The sequence below is a fragment of the Petaurus breviceps genome, unplaced genomic scaffold (assembly GCF_028583685.1).
Source record: "Petaurus breviceps papuanus isolate PSGF00001 unplaced genomic scaffold, PetGlider_PUasm1.0 156, whole genome shotgun sequence".
Lineage (NCBI taxonomy): Eukaryota > Metazoa > Chordata > Mammalia > Diprotodontia > Petauridae > Petaurus > Petaurus breviceps.
In genome coordinates this window covers 797,472-814,988 of record NW_027185720.1, presented here as the reverse complement: position 1 = coordinate 814,988, position 17,517 = coordinate 797,472, and positions in this window count along the sequence as shown.

Sequence of the window (17,517 nt, the reverse complement as noted above, 5' to 3'; positions counted from 1 at the left end):
GTCTTCTAGCAAATGCTGGATGACTATTTGTCAGGTATGTTATGTTTAGTTATAGTATGTATTAGACCCTGAGAATCTGGGATTTTGTCCAAGCACTTATTTTACTGAAGGTAGGACAATAGTGCAATTATCTTTGTGTACAAAGGATAGCATACAATGGTATTAAAATAAAATAGTATAATTCAGAACCAGTAAACATGAAGAATTTAAAAAATTAATGAAGATTTTGAATGAGCTGATACAGAATGAATTGAGCAGAACTAGGGGGAAATCTGTATGATGAATGTGATAATATAAAATAGAATAGCATCAAGGGCCTCAGAAGAACAATGATGGAAACATGACTCCTACTTCTTGGCAAAGTGATGATGGATTAGAAGTGCAAAATGAGACAAACATTTTCAGATCTTATCAATGTGTCAATTTGTTTTGCCTGACTATGCCATTTTGTTAGAAGTATGTTGGCCTCTTCAAGGGTACTCTCCAACTCCCACTGTCAGATTTGCAGGATACGTCCCCAGAGGGTGATTTCTATTGTCACTATCTAAGGGTGACTCTGTAGATCTATACTCCTAATATTGTAACTCATGAATCTCTACTGTTGTACTTCCCATGAACAATCAGCTTGTAGACAAAATTAGCTTTTCACAGAGTCCCTTACTGTGCTGCCACAGTAGGCAGTAACTACAACACCTTCCTCTATTAAACCTATATCAAACTCTCTCACAGATAAGATGTCTAAAGGAAGAGTGGGCTCATACTTAGAGTGAAGTGGTAGGTGAGGCACCCTGTAGAATAAAAATATGGGGAAAGCATCACATGTCTCCTGGCACTAGACTGTGGTAGTCACTTCTCTTTTCGTAAACAACCTTACTAAGCTCTCCTCAGATATAGTTTCTCTGTTGAGTAGATTGCTCAGCTAGGTTTCTAGGGTCATCTCTTCTCTATAACTCAACACTCCTTTCTGTGGTCAGGGGTCCCATTCATCAAAAGTCTCTCCTCTCTTGAATACTACCTTACTATATCTATTTCTCTCTCAAATGAAATTTGAACCTCTCATAATGATGAAGTCTCAAACTGCATGCTCTGGTGTCTTTCGTTGGAAAAATCAATTCTAGATATCTTGGCTTATAGTAGGTGATAAGAGAGAGGAAGAAAGATAAACTTCTCTTCCTTTACCTCACAGTATTCTTCTAAGTCTTGCTCTACCCCCAAATTCCACAAACCTTGACCATTTAAAAATCACAGGGTTTTGAGTAATTTGTTGTCTCAACCAATCATATTATTCTCCTTTGATACAATCAAGGGACTCACAAAGGGGTAGCTCCAAGTGTGATACCATGCTACCACATTAACCAAATCCTCTGACATCAACTGAAGTCTGTGTTATGAGGGGATACCTACTTCCTTACAGAAGGGAGGGTTTCTACTTGAGTGGGTCTGGGTTGACCTAGTAGAAAATGTTAATAATACAAAAAAGGAAGAAAGAAATGAAAAGGGTATTAGTAAAAAATATTAAAAAGTGTTGTTGAATACAAAGAAAAAATTCAGAAGGGGACACAACTGGATAATTTTGATAATATCTGATTTTCATATACTTAAAATATTTAACAATTTATGCTTTCAAATACAATTCTTTTTCTTGTTCAAATACAATTCTTTGTTTTTCTGTTTTTTTGCTAATTGTTAAGAAAAATTAAAGCGAATCCAGAAGAAAATATTTCAAGAGTAGAATCCAATATTTTAACAAGTGAACCAATAAATTATCTTTAGTAGAAAACACATTAAGGCAATGCTTTTCTTAACTATGACAGATACTGTGTCTAAGTAGGAATCAGTATATCTGATTACGTGCAATTGGTAAGATGGATGTGGGGGCTAAGTAAAAGCACTCCAAGTTTTTTGCTCTTTAGTGAATCAGGTGCCCAAACTCTTTCAGACAATATTGACTTGTTCAAATGGATGCTTCAGTAAGTCTACAGTGACTCAACTTATGATTTAAAATTCAAACTGAATCTCCTCAATGAAAGTGCAAATTCAATCATGGTTTGAATAAAAACTACATAGATAAAGCTTGAATTAATTGATTTCTAAAATAGAGAGACTGAATGGTTTCTGTTCTGCAATTGCTGTTGTATTTCCTAGAGCATGAAACATTTTACTGAGAATGTTAAGGTATATAGAAATGTTGAAATAAGTATGAATTTACATTTTTTTTTGAAAAGCTTTGATTTATCCAAGACTTAATGGGCATTGAGGGGAAGTCACTTAGTATGATTAAAGGGAGAATAGGCAAAATTGAAAAGTGCTGAAAAGGACAGAGACCACTTATTTCTTGGAAGCAGACAGAAAATCTTCTTTATACCTCCTGAAAAATCCAGTAAATAGTAAACAGGGACTGGCTACATTTTTCCAGATATATATTTAAAGGATCAGAAATTTTAGCTTTCTAACTTTGCTGCTCTTCATGTTCTATGAGCTTTCTCACTCAAAAAGAGTCACTGAAATATCAGAAATGTTAAAGATTTAAGGCACAGAGCTATTGCAAATGAATGTATATAGGAAGAAATAGCATATGTATCTTTTATAGACTATTACATCATCATGTGCATATGCACACATGCACACACACAAATACTCAATCAGTTCTGGAATCATAAACAAAAGACACAGATTCAAATAAAAACTTAATGGAATCCTAAGTTACTAGTGGATCAAAGAACAAATCAAAGAAACAATGATTATGTGGAAGAAAATGATAATATGAAGCCAAATACCAAAATTTCTGGGATGTAGTTAAAGTAATACTCAGGGGGAAATCATATCACCTTTCTTTCTTTTATCTCCTTCAAATATAAACTCAACAACAGGTTTTCTGGATGAAGGGATTAAAAAAAAAGTGCAGTGGATTTTACCACACAGTTTCAACTTGTACTAGGGAATTAGTGTCTTCCCAATGTTCTCTAAATATTTACTTTTTACATCTTTCACCATCTTTCCAAATGTGATGAGTATGAAATGATACTTCAGAGATGCTTTAGTTAGCATTATTTTTTGTTTTGAACACTTTTTCATAGTTATTCATATCACTTGACAATTTGCTTATTGAGCAACTGTTCTTCACATCATACTGTCAATTCTACACACACACACACACACACACACACACACACACACATATGTATTTGATGTTAGACTTTTATGAGAATTTGATGCAAAACTCTTTTCCCCCATCTATACTATTTCTTTTTATTCTGGCAGCATCAATTTTTTTTACATAAAAGCTTTTAAATTTTACATATGTATAGATATATACATAGACACACACACATATATATACACTTATGATATATAGACATACATTTAATATCAATATTATCTATACTTCCTCAATTTTCTCTACAGTTTTGTATTTTCCTCCAAAACTGTTATAAAAGATTAAATCTTTTATGCATTGCTAACTTTTAATGGTATAACTTTGTATTTATATTTTGTCCATTTTTCATGTATCATGAAACATTGTATAAAATATTTGTCTAATACTTCCTAACTAATCTGTATTCCAAGTATTCCTGGTAGTTCTTGTTGAAAGAAGTAGCTCCCTTGTAGCCTTGTTTGACAGATTATAGGCAAAGGAAGATGATTACTTCTAGCTTTCTTCTTTTGTTTATTCTACAGATGCACTCTTCTGTTTTTTTTTTTTAACAATATCAAATCATTATGAGAATTATGATTTATAATGTAATTTGAGGTCTGGTAATGCTAGAACTCTGTTATTCCTACTTTTTTCTCATCTCTGCAATGTCTTTTGATATGATAGACCTTTTGTCTCTCCCCAGGAGTTTCACAATTAAAAATATATATGGTATTCCCTTGAGAAGATCATTTGTAAATTTACAGATAAATTTTGATACTATATTTTAAAAATAAACTGTTAATCCATGAATATGGTCTGTCTTGAATTATTTAGGTTTTTATTATTTCTACAAATTTTGATTTGTAGATTTCATTATAAAATTTTCTCTGTGTCTTGACATATTAAGAGCCAGATATTTATGCAAATTGTAGTTATTTCAAATGGAAACTTCTTTACATTATTTATTCTCAGCTTTTGTTAGTAAAATACAGTTATATAAATTTTTGTATGCATCTTTTGTATTTTCTTCTGTGAGCTATATTATCTCCATTTTTTCTTCTCTAGGTTTTTCAAAGGAAGTCACCATATTATTTGCAAATATGGAAATTTTGCCTTCTCTTTGAGAATGATAATTTAATAATAATATGATAGTATTAGAGAATCAACTAAAAAACTAGGTAAAATATATTATTAACAACTCCAGTAAAGTTGTAGAATATAAAATAAATCCACATAAATTGCAAACATTTCTATATATTACCAACACAGTCCAGCAGCAAAAAATTCCAATTAAAATAACTGCAGATAATATAAAATACTTGAGAGTCTCTCTACCAACACAAACCCAGGAACTATATAAACACAATTATAAAACACTTCTCATAAGTAAATTCAGATTGAAACAATTGGAAAAATAATACTTGCTCATGGATAGGTAGAACCAATATAATAAAAACAGTTCAACTTTATTTAGTTATTAAATTCCATACCAATCAAACTACTAAAAATTATTTAACAAATTACAAATTACAAAATTCATCTGGAAGAGCAAAAAGTCAGACTATCAAGGAAATCAATGGAAAAAATGTGAAGGAAGATGGTCTAGCAGTACTGGATCTGAAACTATATTTCTGTAGTAGCAAACCATTCAGCACATGAAAAAATTCTCCAAATCACTACTGATTAGAAAAATGCAAATTAAAACAACTCTGAGATACCACCTCATACCTATCATATTGATTACTATAACAGAGAGGGAAAATGACAAATCTTGAAAGGAATGTAGAAAAATTGGGACACTGATGTACTGATGTTGGAGTTGTAAACTAGTCCAACCATTCTGGTTGGCACTATGCCCCCAAAGCTACAAAACCCTTTGACCTAGCAATACCACTGCTGGATCTGTATCCCAAAGAGATTTTAAAAGGAGGAAAGGAACCTATTTGTGCAAAAAAAAATATTTATAGTAGCTCTTCTTGTGCTGGCAAACAATTGGAAACTGGAGGGATGTCTATCAGTTGGGGAATGGCTAAGTTTGTGGTATAGGATTGTTATAGAATACTATTGCACAATAAGAAATAATAAGAAGGATGGTTTCAGAAAAATCTTGGAAAGACATATATGAACTGATGCAAAATGAAATGAGCAGGGGCGGCCAGGTAGCACAGAGAGTAAGAGCACCAGCTCCAGTGTTGAGATGACCTGGAGATCAAATCCCGGGCTCAGACACTTAGCACCCACCCAGAAACATCTGTCCGTGTAACCTTGAGCAAGTTACTTAACCCCGATTACTTAAAAAAAAAAATTAAATGAGTAGAATGAAGAAAACATTGTACACAGGGACAGCAATATTATAAAGATGATCAATTGTGAAAGACTTGATTTTTCTTCTGAAGACAATAATCCAAGACAATTCCAAAGGACCAATGTTGAAAAATGCTATTTGCCTCCATAGAGGGAACTGATGAACTCTGAATACAGAGCAAAGCACACTTAAAAAAAATCTTTCTTCATTTTTATTGTTTAATTTTGTTTGTGTTTTCTTTTGCAACATGGATAATAGATTTTTTTTTGCATGACTTCACATGTATAATTGATATCAAATTGTTTGCCTTCTCAAAGAAGGGTTGAAAGTAGTAGGGAGGGAGAGAATTTGGAACTAATTTTTTTAATGAGTATTAAAATGTTTTTGCATGTAATTGGAAAATAATGAAATAAATAAAATACTTTTTTTTTTTAAAAAAAGAAGCATATATGTTTTTCTAAGGGCAATGGAATGAGATTTAAAATTTTTGAATGAGGGAATTACGTGGATTGATTTGTGTCATGAGATTATCTTGAGAGCTAGGAGAAGCATTAATTAGAAAGTAAACCTGGAAGTAAAGAGGCCAATAAAGAGGGCATTGCAAGAGTTTAGGCAAGTTAGTGAAGAGGGACTAAATAAGAATAATTTTCATATAGTAGGAGAAGACGGAAGGATGTGAGAGTTAAGACAGAACCAACAAGACTTGGCAGCTGATTGGATACAGGTGATAAGAGTAAATGAAGAGTTAAAAAGGATTCTTGAGGTTGCAAACCTAGGTGGACAGAGCAGCCCTGGGAAGCAGAGAGGGTTGCCTTAGGGAAGACGTTTATTTCGTATGAAAACACCAAGAAATTCTGTATTCAAACAGTGAAGGGAGGAAGGCAGATTTTAGGATCATGAAGACCTACCAAAGAAATTCTGAACTGCTTAGCCTGACATAGAAGGTATGTAATCATGTATTCTCACTTGCCTTTCAAAACTTACAGCTTGAGTGAAATGAGTAGAATTAGGAGAACATTGTACACAGTAACAGCCACATTGTGTGATGACCAACTTTGATAGACTTAGCTCTCCTCAGCAAGGGAAGGATATAAGGCAACTAACTCCAAAAGACTCATGATGGAACATGTCATCCACATCCAGAGAAAAATGAAAGCATACTATTTGCTCTTTTTCTTTGGATGTTTTGTGTCTTCTTTTATGTGGTTTCTCCCATTAGTTCTAATTCTTTACATCATGGCTAAGGTGAAAGTATTTCTAATGTATATGTAGAGCTATGTATATGTGTCTATATATATAATGTATATGTCAATGTATATATACAACTATATTAGATTGTATGCCATCTTGGGGAGGTGGGAGGAGAAAGAAGGGGAGAAAATTTAAAACTCAAAATCTCATGGAAGTGAATGTTAAAAACTAATAATAAATAAATTAATTATAAAAATCCTTACAGTTTACTGTCTTCTTATATTCTAAATAATCTAAATCATTTACCACTTTTCAGATATGTCTTCTACTATCCTATCTCTGCATATTTGTCCCTGTAATCCTATATGTAATACTCTCCCCTCCACTGAAGAAAAATCTTTCAATATTCTACCCACCCTCCAAAGAACAACTCAAATGTTACTTCCTTGGTGAAACTGCCCTGTAACCCCTCAGGCAGAAGTGATTGCCCCTTCTTCCTCTTCATTTCTCTTTCCCTTTTCTGAAATTTCTTACTCCCTCCTCTGATACCACTTTGTATCACTCTTAAGTCACCTATCCCATACTGCCAGATATTGTCATGATTCTGTGTATTATTATCTTGGCTACCTGATTTCATACTCTTTGAGGGAAGCAGCTGGTTCTCATTTTTGCATCTTCTATTGTGTTTCATGCTTAGTATGTGTTCTATGGATGTTTGTTGAAAGAAAGAATGAATAAGACCATTGACCTAATTCATATTGCTAGGCAATAAAGAGTGTGAGATTTGGGGAAGCGTTTGTTATTGTTCCTTAAGTTTTATTTAAAATCTGTTTAAAGTGCATCTCTATTCAGAAATTGGCTCCACAGGGAACAGTACCAAATGAGGTAGCAGTCCTTGGTAGCAGTCCTTGTATGTTCAAGTGGTAAATTTTGCATTAACTAAAGGATGGAAAGACAGGAGGCCACACACTTTAAACTTACTCTTGGGAACTTTTCTGTTGTGAATCTCTATGTTAATGACATCGTTTTTTCCCACTGAGACTGAGATGTCAATTTAATCTAAGCCCCCTTGATAGGGTAAATTACAAATTTGGCAGGAAATGGTCTGTGTGCCTGGAATTTGATTTGCAGTGATCTCAGTTCAAAATGGATTCACAAGATTTAAAATCTAAATTCAGGAGCATTTCCCTTTTATTTTAAGTCATTCTGATTAGGTATACAGAATGGGGAATGAACAGAGTATGTAGAAAGCTAATCTTTTGTTTATGCCTGTATGTGACTCAGTGATGAAAGGACTTGGTACATTGGTCTGATAGGGCAAACCTTGGGTACCCTTTGATTTTTCCCTGCCTATACTTGTGACAGGGATACCAGTGGTGCATTAATTAAAAAAGACAGATGTCTTTCAGAAGTTCAATTGTTCTGTGTACAGGTAGTGTTTTTTTTTGTTGAGAAGCATCATGGTACAGTGAAAAGAATATTGAGTTTAGAGCCAGAAAAACTGGGTACAAATCTTGGCTTTTACACTGCTCAAAATGATAATTTTTTTCAATTTATATGCATGTATTTTCTCTTCTTCCTATCTCATCTCCCACTAGAAAAGAAAAAAAAAAAGAAAGGATAGATCAAAAAAAGATGGAAAAAAGAAACCCTTAGTAACAAATGTACATAGTTAAGCAAAATCAATTCTCATTTTGATCATGTCCAAAAAAAATGTGAGCTTCATTTTGTATATTTAGTACATTACCTCTTTGTAAGGAGCTGCCACTTGATACCCTCATGTGACTGTGGGCAGACCATTTAACCTCTTTTTTGTCTCAGTTTTCTCACAAGTAAAATGATAGGACTTGTCTAGGCAATGCCTAATATCCATTCCAACTCTTTATCTTTGATCCTTTGAATTTGTACTTGCTATGAGAGAGTAGGGAAGAAAAGAGAGCTCTTTCTCTCTTTCCTGAAGCTGTTCTTATATGAAGCATGTATATTTAACAAGGAAAACTTGTACCTGAGACCCTGACTGTCTTTTCCTCTTTGTGTTTACTTTCCCTGAAAGGTAAAGAAACATCATTCTAACAATGGATATGTCTAGGCTTGGTGATCACCTTGTGGATCTGAGAGGTAGAAATGTCAAACAGTTGATCTAACTGGTATCAAGTGGAGTTTCTATTTTAGAGAAAATTATAATCAGCAGAAGACATGAACTGGGTTAAAGAACATATTGGACTGAGGAGGTCGAACCAAGGTGGCAGAAAAAAGGCAGGGACTAGCTTGAGTTCTTTCAAATTTTCCTTCAAACAACCATCAAGTAATGCTTCAAAATGAATTTTGGAGTGATAGAAGCCACAAATGGATGATGTGAAACAATTTTCCAGCCCAAGACAACCTAGAAGGTTCAGGAAGCGTCTGTCACACTGGGGTGAGAGTGGAACACATCCAATGCAAGCAATACCCAACAAGACAACAAGCAGCAGCCCTTTGGGACAATTGAATCAGCAGCAATAGCTTTTGGAGCTCTCAGCCCACAAATGGTAAGGGGATTGGACAAATGGTCAGAAAGTGATTACTGAAAAGAGTAGATGTGGTATGTGTATTGCTAATTCAGTAAGTCCACAAACTCCTTCAGGTGCCCATGAGGTTTAAGTAGCAGTCACCTAAATATAACAAGAGTTATAAGTTAAGTTACTGAATCCTGTTTTAAGTCATTTTGTCAATGTACCCTATGAGTCTTCTGTTTCTCTTATCTTTTCTTTAATATGTGAAAAATAAATGCCTATCCTATACTGGTTCATATTGTACATCAGGACCTTTCTGCTCTTCCCTTTAGGAGAACCCAGATATGAACATAAACTATGCTATTAATATTTTTCTGAGAGTTCCATGGTGGAAAATATAAGGAGCCAAAGTGTATAAGAAAAGAAATCTGACCCTTCTTCAAGATGTTTGAGATCCCTCAGGACTAAGCTCTGTCTGTATCTCATGCATAGGTACAGAGAAGATGGTTCCTTTTAGTAGCAAAGGGATGGGCACAACCCTAGCCCCTTGGGCCTAGCAGCAGTTTTTAATATTGTACACATGTTAAAGTGCCTGATTAGAAGTAGTACAATTATCAGGTTAAAGTCTTCTAATATAACTATTGATATTAACTGTAACCAATCAACAAACATTTATTAAGAGCAGCAACTGGGAATTAGGTGCTAGGGACACATCTAAAATTAGTATTCCTTGCCTTATGAAGCTTACATACTATGAGGGGAGCAACACATACCTTAAACATACTGGGGGAATTATTTCTTCTCCTTAAATACCAACAACAGGATCTAGATCAAGAAAAGACTTTAGAGGGCATCTAGTCCAACTTCCTGATTTTATGAATCCCCATCTGTACAATGAGGCCCAGAGAAGTTGTGTGACTTGACCAAGGTAACAGATAATGAGTAGAATTGAAATTAGAAACCCTGGTCTTTGTATTTTAATTCCATGCTCTTTCCAATAGCACTGTTTCTCCTAGCTCCTCAAATCCCTTTGAAAATAGTCTGAGTATGGGATGGCTAGGTGGCACAGTGAATAGAGCACTGGCCCTGGAGTCAGGAGGACCTTAGTTCAAATCCTGCCTCAGACACTTAACACAAAAACTAGCCATGTGACCTTGGGCAAGTTACTTAACCCCAATTGCCCTCCAAAAAGCCAAAAAAATAGTCTGAGTTGGGCTGTTGCTGCTGCTGGTGGTAGTCATAGGAACCTTCTGAAAAAGCAGACCCTAATGGGTCAATTCCACTCAACAAACTTTTAAGTGTAAGACACTGAGTACACAAAAGGCCAAAGAAAGAAAAACAAACAAAAAATAACACAAAATACTCTCTACTCTCAAAGAGCTTACATTCTAGTGAAGGGATGCAAAATGAGCAGAGAAACATAAATACAAACCAAATATGATACAGCCTAGTTCAATTTTTTTTAAGTCTTATAGATTTCAAAGTCTCTAAGACTTTCATAAAGACTTCTGAAGTCTTATAGACTTAAAATAGAAGTAAGAGGAGTAGATCTGGAAAGGAGGTACCACCTGAACCTAGTTTGGGAAACACTGTCAAGCCCAGACCTGGGTTCCAGAAAAAAATGTTCTTTTTATGAGAAACATCTGTTTATGGATGGTTTTCTCACTATAATCCTCGATGATGATAATATACCATTAATGATAACATATATAAGAGACAGAGAAGTATTAAAGTTTACAGATGACCTCATTTGAGTGTGGAATGAAATGAACCACCCCTCTCACGCAGCACTGCACACCCAGATGGGGGCAGGAGGAGAGAGATTGATGAGATTTATGTGCAGAAGCCAGAAAACAGGGAAGTGGTTGGAGTTGGCAAGGGAGAGTTTTTGTTATCAAAGTTATTGTTATTGAAGGTTTTGCAATCATTCCAGTGGTTTCCTATTGCCTTTAGGATAAAATAGAAACTCCTTCACTGAGCCTAAAGTCTTACAACTGCTGGCCCCAATATATCTTTCCAGTATAATTGAACACTACTTCCCCTGCTGTGATTCAGCCAAAATACCCTTCTTGCTGTTATTACACACACACACACACACACACACACACACACACACACACATTTTATGTCTTATCTCAATGCCTTTGTCCTGACCATCCTTAGTGTCTGGAATATGCTCCTTTCTTACCTTCTTTTTTCTTCCTTTAAGATGCCACTTGAGGAGAGGCTAGGTTTGGTAGTGAATAGAGCACTGGCCCTGGAGTCAGCAGAATCTGAGTTCAAATCCGGCCTGAGACACTTAACACAAAAAACTAACCATGTGACTTTGGGCAAGTCACTTAACCCCTCTCCAAAAGGCAAAAGAAAAAGATGCCACATGAGTAATACTTCCTGAAGCCTTTCTGATCTCCTCAACTGATAATTCTCTCCCTCTCAAAATACCTTTTTTATTTGTATTTATTAGCTTTGTATTTATGCTATATATATGTACATATATACATATGTGTCTGTGTCTATATACTTACATGTATACAGAAACACATCATATCAAGGACAAAATATGGTGGAAAGGAAGTGACAAGGGAGGAAAAGGGAGTTTAAATAGAAAGACTAAGGTTCCCATAGTTGTCATATAGGACCAGAATAGAGTCAAAAGAAAGGTTGCTGACTCCTTTAATTTCTTATTCTGACTCTCCTCCCTATAAACTTCCCTATAATGCTTCTTAAAACACACAAACATATATGTAGCCAAGTATTACTTATGGGAAAAATGGATATCTCTAAATGTTCACATAAGAGCAAATCAATGAATTGGTCATGCAAGTAAAAATTAAAAATGCAAACTTCCAATTAAACTCCAAAATAGAAATCCTAAGAATTAATAGAATTTAAAATAAAAATTTAATATAACAAAACTAGGACCTGATTTTATTGTGGAAAGATGTGGAAAAATAATAAACTCGATGGGTCATTGACTAATTTGACTTAAAAAAAGAAAACCAAAAATTTCAGAATCAAAAGTCAAAAGGGTTAGTGAAAAACCAATGAAGATGAAATGAAAGCAATTATTAGAAGTTATTTTGCTCAATTATATGCCAATAAAATTTATAAACTAAATTAAATGGATGAATGCTTACAATAATAGAAATTATCCAAATTAATAGAAGAGGAAATGAAATACTTAAATAACCCTACCTTGGAAAATGATATTGAATAAATCATAAACAAACTCCTTAATTTAAAAAAAAAATCCCAGGGCCAGTTGTATTCACAAGTGAATTCTGGAAAACATAGAACAATTAATTCTAATAATATATTACTGTTTGAAAAAAATAGGTAAAGAAAGAGTCTTACCAAATTCTTTCTATGACATAATGACATAAATATGATTTTAATATCTTAACCAGAGAGAGCTAGAAAAGAGAAAGAAAACTATAAATGAATTTCCCTTGTGAATATTGATGCAAAAATTTTAAATGAAATTCTAACAAGGAGATTACAACAATATATTACAAAGTTGATATGTTATAACCGGCTCAGTAAGGCTGGTTTAATAGTAAGGAAACTACACACATAATTGACCATATCAATACCCCAAACAACATAAATCATATAATTACAACAATAGATGCAGTAAAAGATATAGGCAAAATACAATACCCATTTCTGTTGTAAACACCAGAAAGCATTGGCATAAATGGAGTTTTTCTTAAAATGAGAAGCAATATGTCTAAAACCAAAAGCAAGTATTATCTGTAATGGGAATAAACTCAAAACCTTTGTAAGAAGATCAAGGATGAAGCAAGGATGTCTATTATCATTATTATTACTCAATATTGCACTAGAGATGCTAGCTATATTTTAAGAGAAAGAAATTGAAGGAATAAACAAAAGCTATAACAGCAGAAAACAATTGCTTTTTGCAGATGACACGATGGGATGCTTACTAGACAGTCAACAAAAAACTAGACAAAACAACCTCAGTAAAGTGGTAGGGTATAAAGATACCTATGCAAATCATTAATGTTTCCATATCTTATTCACAAAACCATGTAGGAAGAGATAGAAAGAGAAATTCTATTTAAAATAACTGCAGCAATATAGAATACTTTGTAGTCTACCTGTCAAACACACAGGAACTATAAAAACACAATGATAAAATATTTTCCACACAAATAAAATAAAGACAGATATAAACAATTAGATTAATTTTAATTACTCATGTGTAGGCTGAACTGATATAATGAAAATGACAATATTACCTATATTAATTTTGCTTATGTTAATTTTGCCACACCAGTTAAGCTACCAAAGAATTACTTTATAGAGTCAGAAAAATTAATAATAAAATTCATTTAGAGGAATAAAAGATCTAGAATATCAAGGTAATCAATGAAAAAAATTGTCAAGGGAGGAGACTTAAAAGAACCAGAACTCAAACTATTCTACAAAACTGTAATAAAACAATCTGGTACAGGGTAAGAAATAGAGAGGTTGATCAATGGAAAAGATTAGGTACACAATGCACAGAAACAAATGCAAAGAGTAACCTACTATTTGGTAAACTCAAAGATCCTAGTTAATGGGACAAGAAGTCAGTATTTGACAAAAGCTTTTTAGGAAAAATGGAAAGTAGTCCAGCAGAAACTGGGCAGAGATCAACATCTCATACTGTATATCAAGATAAGCTGAAAGTGAGTACATGTTTTAAACATAAAGAATGATATCATAAAGCAAATTAGGGGAATATGAAAGACATGACCTGACAGATTTACAATTAGGGAAGAATTCATGACCAGAGAAGAGATAAAGAGGTTCATATAATGGATAATTTTGATTATGTAAATTTAAAAATGTGCAAACAAAGAAAATATAGATAAAATTAGAAGAGAAGCAGGAAAGTATGGAAATGTTTCCACAGGTTTCTCTGATAAAGGTCTCATTTTTCAAATATACAGGGAACTAAGTAAAAGTTACAATAACAAAAGTCATTTCCCAGTTATTAAATGGTCAAGGAATATAAAGAGGCAGTTTTTAGGGGAAGAAAAAAAATCTATCAATGATCTTATGAAAAAAGTTCTCAATAGCTAATAATTGGAGAAATGTAAATTAAACCAACTCTGAGGTACCACCTCACCCTCATCAGATTGCCTAAGATGACAGAAAAGGAAAATGATGAATGTTAAAGGAGATGTGGAAAAATAGGTACACTAATTACACTGTTGGTACAGCTAAACAATTCTGGAGAGCAATTTGGAACTATGGCCCCAAAGTTTTAAAACTTCATGCCCTTTGTCAAGATGGCAGAGTAGAAGCAGGTTCTTGACATGGCTCCAGGTTCCACCTTCCACAATCCATGTAAAAGGGGACTCTGAACAAATTTTGGAGTTGCAGAACCCACAAAATGACACAGAGAATCTAACCTCCCACTGAGGACAGCCCAGCAGGCCGGCAGGAATCGGCCTCAGCAGAGCTCTGGGAGCCAAGTCCAGCCCCACCCTGAGGTTTTAGCTCCAGGATGTGGATGATCAGCTGCTGGCTGGAGGGAGCCAAGATCACCAGCAGCTGTGGCCATTTCCAGATTTATCAACACATAGATGCTAAAGACAAAGTGAGAGGTCAGTGCACTGTGGACTTTGGGACCCAGTAGTTGGGAGTGTTTAGGCTTCTGCCCCCAGGGTGAGAAGCCACTGAGGAGCCATGGCTGTGCAGCCACCCCCACTGTGGCAGTTTCAGCTCCTGGCCTGCAGAGTGTAGGGGGACCAAGCAACCAGTCTGAGGGGTAATTGCTCTTGCTTTAACCTGCTTGGACCTGGATTACGGTCTAGGGTAGAGGACCTGGGGTGTGTGTCCAGTTTGCCAGAGCATATGGAGGCTTCAGCAAGGGCACCCAACTAATACTTCCGGCAGCTGAGAAAACCCCAGCATTTGGTACGAAGCTCTCCTGTCTGGTAGCAGAGTCCTACTGTGACAAAAAGCCCAAAAGTCAAGTAATTGAGTGGCAACATGACCAGGCAAAGGAACCAAAGCAAACAGAAGAACCCAAAATTAGACTCCTATTTTGGGGACACAAAGGATCAAAGCATGGAACAGGAGGAAAACAGTGAAGTCAGAAATCCTGCACCAAAAGCCTCAAAGGAAAATACGATATGGTTACGAGAAAATACGAGAAGGCTATAGAGGACCTTAAGAAGCAGATAAGAGAAGTGGAGGAAAAATTGGGAAGAGAAATGAGAACGATGCTAGAAAATTATGAAATCAGAGTCAACAGATTGACTGAGGAAAATAACACCTTAAAATAGTTTTTTTAAATTTTATTTCATTATTTCATTATTTATTTATTATTTAACTCAAATGGCAAAAGAGGCTCAAAAAGGCAATGAGGAGAAGAATACCTTAAAAAGCCAAATTTTCCAGATGGAAAAAGAATCGCAAAAGCTTACTGAGGAGAATCATTCCTTCAGAATTAGATTGGAGCAAATGGAAGCTAATGACTTCGTGAGAAATCAAGATGCTGTTAAACAGATCCAAACAAATGAAAGAATAGAAGGCAATGTGAAATATCTCATGGGAAAAATCACTGACCTGGAAAATAGATCCAGGAGACATAATTTTGAAATTATTGGACTACCTGAAATCCATGATCAAAGAAAGAACCTAGAAATAATCCTCCAAGAAATCTTCAAGGAAAACTACCCTGATGTTTTAGAACCAGAGGGCAAAATAGAGGTTGAAAGAATCCACTGATCACCTCCTGAAAAAAAGATCCCAAAAAGAAATGCCTAGGAATATTACAGCCAGGTTCTGAAATTCCCACATCAAGGAGAGGATATTACAAGCAGCCAGGAAGAAACAATTTGAATATTGTGGGAACACAATTAGGATAACCCAGGATCTGGCAGCTTCTACACTGAGGGATCAAAGGGCTTGGAATGTGATATTCTTGAGGTCAAAGGAGCTGGGATTAAAACCAAGAATCACCTACCCAGAAAAACTAAGTATCATGTTTCAGGGGAAAATATGGTCATTCAGTGGAATAGGGGACTTTCAAGCATTCTTGATGAAAAAAACAGGGTTGAATAGAAAATTTGACATTCAGATACAAGAAGCAAGAGAAGCATGAGAAGCTAAACAGGGAAAAGAAATCATAAGGAACTTATCGAAGTTGAACTATTAACATTCCTACATGGAAAAACAGTAATTGTAACTGATGAAACTTTTCTCAGTATGAAAATAGTTGAAGGCAATATATATGTCTATATCAGAGGGCATATGGGCACATGAATACATATGTGAATGTATGCATATATGTTTACAGGTATACATAGAGGGCACAGGACCAATTTAACAGGAAGGGACAAACTTAAAAGGTGAAATTAAGAGGTGAGAGAGGAATATAATGAGAGGAGATGGGGAGAGATAGAATGGGGTAAAATTTCTCATATAGAAGAGGCAAGGGAAAATGGTTACAATGGAGGGAAAGAATAGGAAAGCAAAAGTAAATGGGTCAACCTTATTCTCATTGAATTTGGCTTGGGGAGGGAATGAAATACACACTGAATCAGATATCTCACCCTACATGAAAGTAGAGGGGAAAGGGATGAGAGTGGGGATGACAGAAGGGAGGGCAGGCAGGGGGTAGGGAAGTTGGAAGCACCCACTTTTGAAAAGGTAGGGGATCAAAGAAGAGATTAGAACAAGTGGGAGGTGGGATAGGAAGGAGGGAAATATAGTCAGTCTTTTACAATATATCTACTCTGTTAATGTTTTTTTCTTTTTAGCTACATATGTACAACCTATACTGATTTGCTTATCTTCCCAGTAAGGGTCGGTGACAAGGGAGGAAGGGAATGAATCTGGAATTCAAAGTTTTAAAATCAAATGTTTAAATATATATTATTAATAATATTTTGCATGTAATTGGGAATTATGATATACAGGCACTGGGGCATAGAGATCCACCATGCCCTACTGGAAAAGTTGAAAGGGGTATGGGAGAAAATATGGGAGAGAGCAAATTGGAGGAGGGAATATCCTGTGGGACTGCTATTTTGATGCGGTGGGTAGGGGAAAAACAGGGAGAAAATTTGCAACTCAAAATCTGGCAGAAATGAATGCTGTAAATCAGAAGTGAATAAAGCATTTGAAAAAAATGAAAAAAAAACAAAATCTAAAAAAAAAATTCTGGGTTCCAAATCTCTCCCTTTCTCCCCCACTAGCCTCCCCTATTGAGAAGGCAAGGAATGTGATAGCAATTATACACGTAAAATCATGCAAAACATATTTCCATTTTAGCCATGTTGCCAAAAAAGGTGAGAAAAATAAAATGAAAAAATTATGCTGCAAAAAAAACTGCTTGCCCTTTGACCAAACAATACCACTAGTAAGCCTAA